This window comes from Megascapheus bottae, chromosome 19 (assembly GCF_031878675.1).
Source record: "Megascapheus bottae isolate mThoBot1 chromosome 19, mThoBot2.hap1, whole genome shotgun sequence".
NCBI classification, from domain to species: Eukaryota; Metazoa; Chordata; class Mammalia; order Rodentia; family Geomyidae; genus Megascapheus; species Megascapheus bottae.
The window spans coordinates 20,745,032-20,759,584 of record NC_143527.1 but is presented as its reverse complement, the minus strand read 5'-3'; the positions used below and the strand labels follow the sequence as shown (position 1 = coordinate 20,759,584).

The window sequence follows — 14,553 nt, the reverse complement described above, 5'->3', positions numbered from 1 at the left end:
ATTTTCCACCTGCTCTTGTCTTTAACCTCTTTGATTCCTTCATAGCCAGTTGAATACTGCTGCTGTTAAAGGCCACAGGATGTGGTGTGCTGCGTCCTGAGTAGATGGCTGCACTGAGCTATCTCAATCTGCTGGTAGAATAAGGACATCGTCATTGGGCTCAGGCACCTTTGTGGGCTACACATTAGTAAACAACACCTCTGGGCATGTTCTGTAGAGTTTGTTCATAATGACAGTACCCAAAAGTCAGATATCCACGTGTCTCTACTTCACAGCCCTGGTTTTCTCCCCAGATCCCATAGTTAAGAAAAGCAGTGCTGAACTGGAAATCAAAGACTTACGTCTTAAGGCTAATCTTACTTCTAATGGGCATTATAATCAGGAGCAGGAAATTAGCATTTTAGCGCTTCAGCTCACTAATCTGAAAAATCAGAAGATTCTATTTGAAGATGCTTTGCTTCCTCTGGCGTAGGAGTTATTTTGTTTATTTGGCAGTCTGCTGAAATATGAATGAGCGAGAGGTGACGTGGGAACCATGGCATAAGAGTTCTCTCACACTGGGCTGAGTTTTAAAAGGTGGAAGTTGGCCAGGCACAGTAGCTCACGCCTGTAATCCTGGCTACTCAGGAGGCTGAGATCTGAGGACCAAGGTTTATAGTGAGCCTGGACATAAAAAGGACTAGAGATTCCTGTCTCCAGTTAACCTCTAGAAAATGGGAAGTGGGGCCTGGCTCAATGGTAGGGCGGTAGCCTAGAGCTGAAGGGGTCAGAGACAGCACCCAGGCCAAGTTCAAGTTCAAGCCCCATGACCACCAAGAAAAAAAAAAAAAGGTGGAAGTTATGGGGAAGAGCACTCAGGATCCCAAATCAGTAAGGGCCCTTCTCCCTTCTGTCAGATTCTGTGTTGTCTCCTTGTCTCCAGTGAACTAACTAACCAACCTTCCCGAGCCGCATATCCTTTATCTTCTAGATGACATCACTGTGTTAGCTCAGAAAGATGGTTGTGAGACATAAATGAGATTTGTATGGAATACTGGCACTTGGGAAAGCTTCATAAAAGTTCATTTTTTTCTCCAACTCAACAATTTTTCTTTTCTTTTTTAAAAAAATTATTTATAGCTTTGGAGTTCTTAGTTATCTTCCAACATCAAGTAGAACTCAGCAAGAGAAAGATGTGTTCTAATGGTGTCAGGTATTAATAAGGATGTTCATAAATGTTCCAAAATTCTCCTACTAAGCCCTCACCTACAAATCTGTATCTGTTCATATGAAAGACACACACTGCTCTCTGCAGATTGGGTCTGGGAGGTTCCTTTATTAATAGTGAAACCTGCATGATGAACTTAAGACATGCCTAGTAGATTGTATCATAGGTATGCACACAAAGGGAAGCTGACAGCCCAGCATTTCCATGCACCAGGTCGGTCTGCACAATCATTGTGTGGGGGCTGTTTATATAAGAAGGATAGGTTAAGAAAGCTGAAAGCATGGCTGAATTTGTTGTTTATTTATATCCCCTTACTCCCCCACTCCCCTACTTCCCACTTTGTGGGAAAAAGCATTGGTAGTTTCTTGATCTTCCTACTTTTCCTACTCTTTATTTAGATAATTTTTTTTTTTGGCCAGTCCTGGGCTTTAGCTCAGGGCCTGAGCACTGTCCTTGGACTTTCTCAAGGTTAGGGCTCTACCACTTGAGCCTCAGCACCACTTCCAGCTTTTTTCTATGCATGTGGTACCAAGGAATCGAACTTGAGTCTTCGTGCATGCTAGGCAAGCACTCTACCACTAGGCCAAACTCCCAGGTCCCTCCTACTCTTTATTTATTTATTTATTTATTTTTATTTTTTGCCAGTCCTGGGCTTGAGCTCAGGGCCTGAGCAATGTCCTTGGACTTTCTCAAGGCTAGAGCTCTACCACTTGAGCCTCAGCACCACTTCTGGCTTTTTCTATGTATGTGGTTCCAAGAAATCGAACCCGGGTCTTCATGCATGCTAGGCAAGCACTTTAACCACTAGGCCCAACTCCCAGCCCCCTCCTACTCTTTAAAAAAAAAAAAAGTCTCTCTTCTCCCTGTTGCTTATTGTGAGTATGTCAGTTTTAATAAAAATGAATCACATGTGATCAGTCTGATTGGGCATATTATAATTAAGTCACAGTATGTATATATTCATTACAAAACCATTTATGTATTTTACCATTCGACAGATACTTGGTACAAATCTACTGTATTTAAGGATGGTACTTGGTTTTGAAATGCAAGTGGAAACTCATCCATCTAGCACCTGCCCTCAGATCAGTCTCCATCTACTGTCTAGTGTTCTCTTCTATAGCATGAAGGAATTTAAGACTCTCTAATGCTGAATGAGTCCTACTTTCCCACCATCTCTCTTGCTTTTACTACCTGCTTCATTTTCTGGGCTGAAAATATCTGTCTCAGAATGAAAAACTATGTATGGGCCTCCCTTCTCAAGGCTGCAGAGTATCCCACAGGAAAAGCCTCATTTTTTAGTTGAGGACCATTCTTAGGGAGCCCATCTTTTTTTTCTGACTGCAGTAACCACCTGCCCTGTGCCCAAGGTTCATGGCCTTTCCCGCCTCCCAGGTGCCCACCACTCTGGGAAGCCAGTAAGAGCCACGGCTTTGATCATGAACACAATAACCTCAGCACCAAGGCATCCAGTCAAATCACTTTTGATTACGAATGGATTAAACAGGACAGCAGCTGCACAGGCTGCTTTGATTCAAGTCAGTTCAAAAATGAGATGCACAGACCCAGGCCCAGAGGCTGCAGATGCCAGACCTGCCCAACCCCCATCCATCCTCCACAAGGGGGGGGGGGGCCCTCCAGGATGGGCGTGGCCCAGTCACCATAAAACAAGAGGCAGCTCACATGGGCTCTGGACTCAGTGCCCCAGTGTTGTCACCCTTGTTATTTGATGCCCATGTAACAAAACTGCATGCCCAACCCTTTGCCAGGTATTCAGCCTTGCTCTGCCCCACCTGCTAGAGAGAAATGCATCTTGTTTTCTCCAGGTTCCTACAGGTAGTCATGGGTTACTTGGCAGCTACTCCGAAGAGATGAATCCCAAATCTACCTCAAGAGCAACCGAATCCAGAGGCTTGTAACTCCGTTCCTAAACATCCCTTGATGTGGTCTTTGGAGCTAATAGGGATAGAAAAGATAAGTGTCCCCAATGAAATGTTTTATTTATATAACAAGCCTGTGGCACCCACTTTTAGAACATTCCAACCTTCAGCGTGTTTTGCTTTTTCTTTATAATTATGTCCCAGTGTCTCTTTCCCTTCATTGGACAATGGTCTGAGTATATCTAGTTTCTGAGGATGGATACCCTGGAGCCGGTGACTGTGTGTGTGTGTGTGTGTGTGTGTGTGTGTGTGTGTGTGTGTGTGTGTGTCTATTTCGGTATACAGACTGAACCCCTCAGGGTTTGGTGGGGAATAAGCGGCAGCTGTCTTGGCTAAATTGCAAGACTTCAGGGGACGGAACAGAGATAAGGCGAATTCAACACCAAAGCCAAGAACTCGCTGGATTGTTGGCTCCGTTAATACATTTGAACTTGGGACATTTCATGTTTGGTCCAGAGGGTTTAAAAGAGCAATGGGGAAATCCTATGTTCATAACAAAAGATTTTACAGTAGAGCCAGTATTTCCAGCTCCCTCCTGCCTACCTTGCTGGAAGCCAAGGCAGGTAGCTCTTCAACCTGATGCTGAAGTGGCCATTTAAAATTGAGTAATAGAATATCCATGGCCAAGGCCCTTTGTATTGCCCACAACTGTTTCAGAGGGAAGATAAAGGAAAGGAGGGAATGCAAATCTTGTTATCATCCATTCCTTGTGTTAGTGTGGTACAGCTCATTTTTACCCAGTTTCCCAACTAAGTGAGCTAAGTTAATGATCTGAGAATCTTTTTTTTTTTTCTTTTAGCCACTGCTGGGGACTGAACTTGGGGTCTGAGCGCTATCCTTGGGCTTTCCTCAAGGCCAGTGCCCTACCACTTGAGCCACAACATCACTTCCGGCTTTTCTATGTATGCAGTCCCGAGGAATTGAACCCTGGTCTTTGCACATGTTAGGCAAGCACTCTTGCTTCCAGCCCCCTGCGAACCATTTTTAAGGGAAGTTTCTGTTTCCCTTAGACGGTGATGAAACTGAGAATCATATTATGTCGAGTGAGGGAGAGGCAAAGGCTCTAGAAATAATTCTTCTTGGGATTCAGAGGGATCATTTGCCTCAAGTTATACTTGAGGCTGATCAACCGAAAGAAGGCTGTTTGCCCATGGGCGGGATTGAAAACAGGGCCAGAAGATGAGATTAGAATCATCTAGACTTGGCTAGCTACAGTGTCAAACCTGAGGCTTAGAGTGGGCTTCTCAGTCATTCTATTTCCTCATTTGTAAAAGAAGGCTCTCCCTCCAGTTTTCACCAGAAGTTTATTAGCATTAAAAAAATGCTAGGTGTTTTCCTCATAACTAGGGGCATGGAATTCAGTGAGATGTATTTCAGCTGAATAAAAGTAGAACTTGCCCAGTGCTACTGCTATGCCACTAAGCTGGTAAGTACCATTTCTCTGAAGTTCTCAAGCTGGGTGCCCATCTGTCAGAGGGGTTGGAGAAAGGGATTCCTTTATTTGATGGGAGCCAGGCTGGATAATCCCTTCCTCCTAGAATTCTAAAGCCAAGAGCTTGGCCCCAGGCAAGTCACTGACCATTTTTTTTTTTTGCCTCATTTCCTCCATCTGTCAAACAAGCAGGATAGTTTCTTGCTCCTTCCTGTTTTTCATTGGTGTTGAGATAGCTAAATGAGATGATTGTTTGAATGCTTTTAGGTCTAGGGAGTATACCTATTACGTTTTTATCATTCTGCTGCTGTACTATGCTTGTTCTGATGGTCCCTTTATTATCTTTAAAGAGGGCAACATTCCTTGTAGCTCAATTACAAAAAAAAAAATGTTCCCATTAAATAGACTAAAGTTATAATTCTGAATTAAAAGGCAGCCCTGTTGTCAAACTGTTTTAAACATTTTATAGAATTCTGCTTGTGGGTCTTAGGGTCTGGAAAGTCAAGACAAGACTTTGGGTGAAGGAAGACAATAGCTATTGTGTTAGAAATTTTCAGACCTTCTGATGACAAAGATGAGTAGATGGAAATTGCTAGGTAAGACTGTGCTATCCCTCTTCTGTCCTAGAGCTAGCCATGCATAACAAAGCTCTCTTTATAACAATGAGTCCTCTACCCTTGGAAACTCTTTACTTGATTTTACAATTTCTTTTGATCTAATGTGACAGGCACTCATGTTTTCTTTACTTAGTTAGAAGCAAAGCAAAAGGATCGCTGACGTTGGGAATAGTTGCATAGTGACAGTGGATATTTTTCTAATGGCAGACTTAAGGAGGAAGGGACGCACAAGCTTTGCCATCATCACTTGTGCTGGAAGCCCTGTCATTCCACCCTTGTGGTGTAATGTGACACTTGCAGTACTCGCTGCATGCCAGGTAATCACCCTCTTTAACAGAGAGTTTCTTGAGTATGTTGCAAGACTTCTCATCACCTTTCACAGATTCAGAGCTGTGAGAGCATTAGTGCATCCTGCAGAATTCCTGATAGTAGAGATGGGGAGTAGTAAGCACCAGTGAGGAGAAGTATGGCTTACCCAAGGTCACCATGAATTGTCAAGAGTGCCTGCAGATGTGCACATTGTCAGTCCCCATAGTGGGCTCTTCACTTGGAATATAAATAGAGAGCTTGGACATGTGGTGACCCAAGAGCCTTAGACTAAGTTAGGTGCTACTTCCAGTCCTGCTGAGGTAGCACTACCAAGTTCCATTCATTTCTCTCTATTTTAGGGGGGAATAGACAGTCCGACATCCTCTCAGCTGGGACCGCCAGAAACAATGAAGGTCCTTCAGAAATGGGTGGACCGTGAATCAGGCAAGAACCTGACTTCAGGGGGAACCATTAAAGAATGTTGTGTTTAGGGAGCAGTCTAAGAAGATACATAATCCTCACTTGACTGGGTTGTTTTGATGGGAAGCCTATTTTCAGGCTGAAAGATTATCTTTGAGAGTGAAATTTAGCAAATTGTATTTGGTTGAGGCAGAATTGTGTAAGACATGTGTATGCATGCACATACACCCTCCCCCCACAATAAACTCTCAGCTATTTCTGAAAATCCTATATGGAATACAAGAGGGACAAATTTTTGACAAAGTCCCAGTACATATGTGTATTTCTCAGATCCAGGCCTGCTTCAGAGGTATCCTGGGAATCTAGTACTGTTTTCCCAGGATGTTTTGCTTTCTTAATCTACTTGGGGCAGCATAGAAGTTGAAGCGTATTTTGTGTATTCTTCAAGGATGGAAATTCACATTGGAAACATTCAGGTCTGAGAAGTCAAAAGAGGTCCTGATTCTGAGGTGTTCCAACATTTTAGTTCTCAGGACAGGGTCCGAACATATCCATTCAAGAGCAGAACCTTCTGTGGAAGGGAATGAAAGTTGGTTGTACAGATATTGTTTGAATAGCAATGTAAAGAGATTTTTCACTTTGACCAATAGTAAAACCTTACAAGCAAGCCATTTTTACTTGGCTAATTAAGCAAGCATGTGACCTGAGTTCTCTGATGGAAATGCAGAGCTAAGGTATTTGGCACTACTTGGGTTTTAACTGGATAAGTGCTCTATACTTGAGCCATGCTCCTAACCCTTTTTCTTTAGTTATCTTAAAAGGGATTTATTCATTTTTCCCAGTTAAATCCAGTCTTCCCAATCTCTCCTTCTTACGAGGCTGGGATTACAAGCAGGTATCACCATGCTCAAAAGGCGTGTGAGTGTGTGTGAAAATTGCTTCTTGCAAAACAAGAAGATCACACTTTGTGTTCTTTCTGAAAATCTTTGTGTGTTTCCTGAAAGTCCATCTCCTACTGTCTAAGTCTTTCATTCTGTCAGTGGCAAAATTATTTTTGCTCCTTATGTTTCTTAAGGCTCTAATGCCATGTAGCACTTGAAGATAACATGTTAGTATATTTCAAACCATTAGTAGCACAGAAGTTTTATTTGGGATTTCTCCTTTTTCTGTATTGTTAATGTGTCCACTTATTTTATTATAATATTCCCTTTTCTCGAGATACAATTAACCCTCTCTTACTGATTATTCTATTCTCTAAACACCTATCTGTTGTGTACCTTAGTGCAGTCTCTAAAAGATGAATACATTTCCTAAATAAAGGGCTGGAGCATGTGATGGCTAAAGGCCACATGTCATGACTAATGAAACGGCTGGCGATAGTCACACACAGGAGTAGCAGCAGATGAATATAGACTTTAGTGGCAAATAGGATTGCGTCACACAGTTACACTGTATGGCTTTGAGTACGTGATTTAGTGTTGGAAGTTTCTGTTTTCTCATTTATAAAATAGTGTAATTACAGTAATACTTTAGGAGGTTGTTGAGAGGATTTATGCCATGACTTTGCTTCTGAAAAGCATTTATTATTTTCGGAGACTTCCTAGCTCCTGTGATGGTGCCTTGGAACTTAGTTTTGCCTTATTTGCTAGAAGGGAGGGAGAGAGGAAACAAAAGAGCAGGGAGAACAAGAGCAAGGAGAGGATGAGGAGGAGAAGGAAGAGGGCTAAGAGAAAGGGAAAGTGAGCTTAATTATGGACGGCATATTGGCAAGATAATGAGCAATGTTCACAGCCTTGTGCAGTCCCCGTTCTAGGAATTCCTTGGTTAGCCGGATTTGGGAACACAGGTCATTTGGACAAAGCCAGCTTGAGTTCAACGTGAAGCTGTGAACGCAACTTTATATGGTGATGCTTCACAGGCTGATGGGAATCCTGGGGACAGTCGTGGGACATGGTGGTTGTGGAACAGCGTCCCTGGGGAACAAAGCTCCCTCCTGACAGAGGAGTGGTAGACATGGCAGCATCCTATGAAGGGATCCCGGTAATAGGGTTGAGCTCTCTATGATTCAACCTTCATTTTTTGTTTTAATTTAACCACGTAGAATCTCAGTTTCCTTGGCTAAGTACTGGAGAAAACAATATGGTTCTGCACTGGTTGTATGAAGATTAAGAAGAATAAATAAGGGAAGCACTGGGTCCTGAAACATTCTATTTTCATATTATAATAGCCTCAAATTCAGGTCCTCCAGAATCTCCTTTTGTTCCATTGTACCTAAGGCTTTTTAAAAGGGTGACTCCCTGTAGCTACAAGATTCTGCGATCCCTGGGCTCCACTTGGCTTCATCCTTTTTAAATATCCACCTGTAATTGTGATTAATTGCTCCAGATTTGGCCCAGAGGAACCAATTCTCTGCCAGATTGCTCTACTGAGCAGAGCTTTTGACTCCAGTGCTCAAATACTTTCCAAAGGAAGCACCTTCTGACTTCTCTCTTTTCTCTACTGCTGAGTGATCCTGGGGGTGTGAATCAATTCCCCAAGTTTTGCCAAGGGGATGAATGAGAAAGCTTTGTTATACAACTTGGAACCAAGTAGAGAAGATCATCTGGTGAGTGCTAAGCATCAATTCAGTAAATGATGAGAAGGAGATGAGGGAGGATACTTCCAGCATTGCTTGGCATATGTTTAATGAGGGGAACCTACTCCATTGGCATTTTACAGAATTTGCTATCAGTCCAGAGATACTTGTGATATAATTTCTCAATTTTATTTGAAGAAAATGACTTAACTGTCTAGATTTTGCCCCCAGAAATGCAATATGTCTTTAGCTCTTCCTGTCCTGATTGGTACATGAATTTGCATTCCTAATTGTGTAGCTTGCTAAAAACATTCAGGTGAAGAAAGCAGATTCGGAAGCAGAAAGGTCCAAGGGGTGGGGTGGGAGAGAGAAAATACATAACTTGGAGTCGTGGCAACTTTTAAAGGCTACATTCATAAAACGAGGTCTGTACAGAGACCCTCACCTCTCCCCCAAAGAGACAACTGACTGTTTTTACATCTTTGAATAGTCTAGTTGACTTTCTTTCTCTAAGTAATATCTTTTAGCAAAAAGTAACATACTGGTATATACAACTGGCTTTTTCTCTTAAGACAAGAATTTTCAAAATTTTATTTTATAAGGCTTTAAATCAATGGGTCTTGGCATGGAAGTTCAATAGGCAATATTAATATGGCCGTGCTGCTTTCGATGCAGAGTGTCTGGGACCTGAAACTCCAACTTTCCAACCTCCCTAAGTTTGCTGTCACAGAATCCAGGGTACCCAGGAATCATTTCACACGAGTTAGCCATGTCAGACTTAAATGCCATTCCTCTACCTATGAATGTTGAACCATAGAAACAGTTTACCCTTCTTCAGCTAGTTTCTACGTGGATACTTAATAAAGATGATAATGATATCCATGTCACTAGTTCATATCGTTTTTGTCGGTGAGCTTTCTATGCAATACCACACAAGAAACCTTATATGAAATTCATCTCATTGTTCTGAAAAATAATTTTGGTGGCAGGAAAAAGTCTATCAGAACATTCAAAAAAATGGAGTGTGAGGTTTTGTGTGGCACACCATATTCAAATAACACAAAACAAGTTTTCTCACCTCAGTAGGTTCTAGATTTTATTAGGTCTCAATAATTTTGCTTCTACTCAGTGGAGAGCTTACTAGAGACAGAATTGATGAAATAGTTAGGACTTTGGACAGCACCCAAATATATATATATATATATATACATATATATTTATATACACAAACATATATATATATTTCTGTAAGAGCATGGATGACATATGCAAGGTTGCACATGGAGTCTTTAAAAAAAGAAAATTGTAAAAGCTCCTTTTGACTGCATCTCTGTAAATGTTAGTCTCATCATTTAAAAAAATAATTTTAAAAAACTATCATAAGCATGGAGTTACATACAAAGCTGTTATTATTCGTCTTTAATGTTCTTTGGAAAGACCCTGAAATGACAACGGGAAGTATCACTGGTTTCAGGTTTAACATTTCAAATTCCATGAGACCACGTGGATTTAGCCAAAGAACACATAGCCCAACTAGGATGGCAGTTTGGCAAATGGGTAATTGGATGTTAGCTCCTTGGCCTCTGTACTAACATCTTTTGAACTGGCAGGTTGTTTACCTTTAGCTCTGATGTGGACTTCACTTCAGCCTTATTGGGATGGTGAACTCGTGTAGCAGTCTGAGGAACTTCTGGCCAAGTTTTATTTGTGTAACAGTCTCAAGGCAGTAACACAAAACAAACTCACAGTCCTGCCTTCTGAATATCAGGGATAGACAAACTCTTAGAAGGATGTATTTACTGTGGGGAGTGGCTAGAAAGGAGGGTAAAGGAAGACCAAGTACCTCCTTCATCTCCTCCATTCTTGAGATCAAAGGGGTAATTTGTGGTGCTAGGAAGATGAACTCAAAGAAAATACAGAATCAATTCAAGAGGCTGTTAACATGAGACATGAGTGTATTAAATAACCCATAGCAGACCCCTGGCACAGCCAAGCCTATGACATAAGTTTTCTGCCACCTTGCCAATGCTTTTTGTGCAATCATTCTTGGGACGTGTAGCCAACTGCTGGCTCCATTTCATCTCTTTTATTCTAGTGTCCACATGTGCTCCATGAGTCCCTCTGGACTTGTAGAGACTCCTTCATGCTTAGTGGCACCACAACCTGTTGCATAAACCTCTCTCCTAATCTATCGGTCCTGAAACATTTGCCCTTTCCTTCTCCTTTCAAAGTCTTGGTATCTCAGGGTATCTCACTATGTTAAGAGGAACCTGACAGCCCCCTTTGTCTTCCTCCAATACTTTTTATCTTGGAGAGAGAAAGAGGCAGACAGAGAGAGCCACAGAGAATGACAGAAACATAGAGATAGAGAAGCAGAAAGGAGAGAGAAAAAGAGAGGCATGGAGACAGAGAAAGGAAAGAGGATATTAAAGAGGAAAGAAACTGAATTTCTGCCAAGAAGGAAACCATTGCTCTCCAAAAATGGAAAGCAGAGTTGTCTTCCTCCAAATATTTGAATGTAGACTCTTCCAGAGAGTTGCAAGATGTGTCAGGAATGAGATTGGATTGAACGGAGCCCCAGGAACACTAGCCTGCTCCACCAGAGAGATGAAAGAATTTTCTCCTTCCTTTGCCTTTTAAATGTAATTCTGTCTGCCCTTCTTCCTAGCACCTGCTCAGCCCACTAGCTGGGACTGGCTCAGACATTTAGCCATCCTGGGAAAAAGCAGAATCCTTTTCATTAACTTCAGCCTGATTGAAGTCCCCAGAGCCAAAGTAGATTTCATTTCCTTCCTCTCCTTGCCTATCCCTCTTGGATCTGTCCACATACAGCTAGGCTGCTAAGAACACTCTTAACTGTTTCCAGTAGGACTGAAAGGGGATGGAGTCCCACAGAGAACAGACCCTGGGGAAGGGCCTGGATCTGCACTTTCTAAGCAGTGGCTTTGGAGAACGAATGCTTTCCCTTTCTTACTAATGCCTCCGTTTCCCCTGGATCCCTGAAATGTCTGGTGAATCCCGTGACACATCCAGGGCCTGTTATGAATTTTCAGTGCAGTCTTTAAAATGTCATCTACCTGCACATTTTTCTGCAAAATAAGAGTTTAAAATTTGTTTTAGTGGCAGAACATTTGTTTTCAAATGAAACTGAGTTCAAGAAACAGAAACAAGTGAAGATGCAGAGCCAGTCAGGTTAAAGGAAGGAGGGTCCTGGGGATCTCTGTTTCTACACGGTATTCCCTCACTCAGTTCCCAAATTGAGTTTGCTCCTCAGCCCAGCACAGGAGAGTATCCTGTGGGATCATACCTTCGGCTCTCTGTTTCAGGTCCTGTCCTTATATGAATGGCACTCTTTGGAGGGTTCAGATTTAAGTGGTCTGTGATTTTGAAACACAAAAGTATTTGCCAGTCCTCTATTTCTAATTGAAACCTGAGTGGAAAGCATAAGTGACCAGGACTTGGGGACTTTTTTTCTGTACCAGGTGCACAGTGTGTATCTACTTTGACAACTAGTCCATAGGCAAGCCTTGTGCTCTGCCTAAGAACTCCTGGATTTAGTTAGAGCATGGGTTGAGAACCTGGCAGGCAAGGTGCGTCTGGTGTGCTGAGGAAAGATAGCTTTCTACCCACAGTTCTTTTCAGGATCCATTTAAAAGGATGTTTGCAGGGCTCGCCTTTGGGTGTTTTCAGGTCAGCTGACACCTTTGATACACACTAGGTTGTGTGAGTAAAACATTCAGAATCTGCAAGGAAACGGAATTCAGTTTTAGAAATTTCTTGTTTCCCATTCCTTATGATCTGCCTGCATCTTCTCCCTCAGCAACCAATAGAACACACTTAAACTGTGTTGGGCCCATTTAGCATGCTGTTATTTTCTTCCATGGGAAAGCAAGCGCCCTCTCCAACTGGTAGTGGATTCATTCACTGCTCAGCCTCTTTTATTTCATACTGCTCTTCCTTAAATTTAACCTCTGACTTTCACATTGAAGTATAATCCAGTATTCTCTCATAAATACCATCGTGGATAGAGAAGAGCTTGCTTCCATCCTGGGCGTTGATTAATTCATTCAAATGCTGGAGTGCCTCCTTCACTCAGGAAACATGCAAGGTGCCGAGTGCCATTTCCTTTTGTCAGTTTGAAGGATGTCTTCAGCTGCTTCTCACACTTCTGTTCTTCCTACCCAGCAATTGAGTCATTCTTATCCTCACCTCGAGTTGACAGTCATTTCCACTTTCCTTTGAAGTCATTTGACCAACAGGTTCTCTAGTGACTAATTATATGTCCAGACTTCTTCTCAACATGTTGAGAAATGCAGAATCTCCCTGAGATAATGTGTAAATCATAGTTTCTTGAGACTTGGTTTTATTGGGTATGTTGCAGTCAGGTAAAAAAGAAAGTAAGTATGTGTGTGTGTGTGTGTGTGTGTGTGCATGTGCGTGTGCACACACATGCACCCGTGCTCACACGTGTGTAGTATATATACAACAGCACAAAATATTAACTGCCCATACCCCATCTTCTTAAGAGGAGCATCTGAGAGAGGGAGGGAGAGAGAGAATCAGAACAAACCAACCAAAGACAAGACGTTGTATCTGTCCATTTCCAATCAAACAAATGGACCTGATTATATTTCAGTTCCAAGATCATTAACTAAAATAAATAGCATATATTTTGAATAGGATCCTAGTAAAAGGAGAAACTAGACCCTTAGGTTTTCTTGTCACCTATCTACCCGGGAATGGAAAGACTTTTACAGAGCCTACAAGATTTGGGCTCTTACTCCTAGATGGTAATACAGGCTGAGGGCTGTGCCCTTTCCTGGGTCACCCCCATGTCCATAAGTCACCCCATCCATCTGTCCCTCTCTTCCTAAGCCCCGCTTCCTATGCTTCAAAATAGAAGATTATTGATAACTTCAAAAAATTGAGTGGATATTACTATTTGTGTTAAGTAAGAGTGTCTGCATCGGCAGCTTAGTTTGGGGTCATTCTTCCGGACACAGCCATCACATTTCTGCCTATGGCCCATTTAGTTATTATTCCTGTACTCTGCCTTTTTTCTGTGCTACAGCCCTTCAAAGAATTTTCTTGCCATTATGTTCTAATTCAGAGGCATCTTCCTTATATAAGAAAAAGAAAAACTTGGGAGAATGTATAGTTTGGGATTCAATTTCCCCATACAGATATTACCTATGAAATCTAGAAAATGTTACTTCACTTCCCATCAGAAAATGAGATGGTTTCTCTCCCTCTCCCCCCCACCACTTGCCCAGAATGCAAAAGGAAAAAAAAATAAGTTTTTCAAAACAGTAACTGGTGTGTGAGGATCCAGACAATCCTCCATGCTCCCTGACCCCCTCCCTTTGTCCCAAAGAAGACCATGGCTGGCATCACATCCATGCAAATAGATGTGTGTTGAGATTGGCACATTCCTTTCCCAGTCTTTGTTCTTTCCACTGATCCCACATAGAACACGTCACCCTGGCACCTTTTCATTTTTTTTAGGGCTCCATTCAACTTGCATCTTATTTCAACAAACCGTACCCTGAACTCTTTTGCCTTATTGTCAAAGTTTGGCACTCAGACTGTGCTCTACTCTATTTGTACTGATGAATGTGTCTGATCCTTTACCAAACTGGAGGGTCCATAGAGGATGAGTCTTATCATTATGTGTGGCCCTGGAAAGGGGTCTGAAATGGACTGAGTTGGATTTTTCATTACAACCAGACATGCTGAACTGGACGTTTGCTAGGTAGGGGAATGTAGCCCACAAGCTGCACTAAGGGAGGAGAGAAAAGTTCCTATCCCAGCTCTAACAACACTTAGGCATCATTTTTGGCAAAGTCACTGAGGCAAGCAAAGAAGTCTTATTGAACTTTTCTTCAGGCTGCAGGCATTCAATAGCAGCAGGACTCTTTCCCTTTCTTGAACCAAACAAAATATTGTTACAGCAAACATGAAATCTTTCCTACTTTTTTTTCACAAATGCTCTCCAAGCCAAACAAACACTGTCAACCTTCTTGAATCAAAATAAACATCTTCTCTTTTTCTCT

General features: G+C 42.1%; 1 protein-coding gene across 2 annotated transcripts in view; it reads left to right on the top strand.

Annotated features, from left to right (window-relative positions):
- Setbp1 (SET binding protein 1) overlaps window positions 1-14,553 on the top strand; it is a 324,431-nt gene that overhangs the window by 156,395 nt on the left and 153,483 nt on the right. The window lies entirely within an intron of this gene.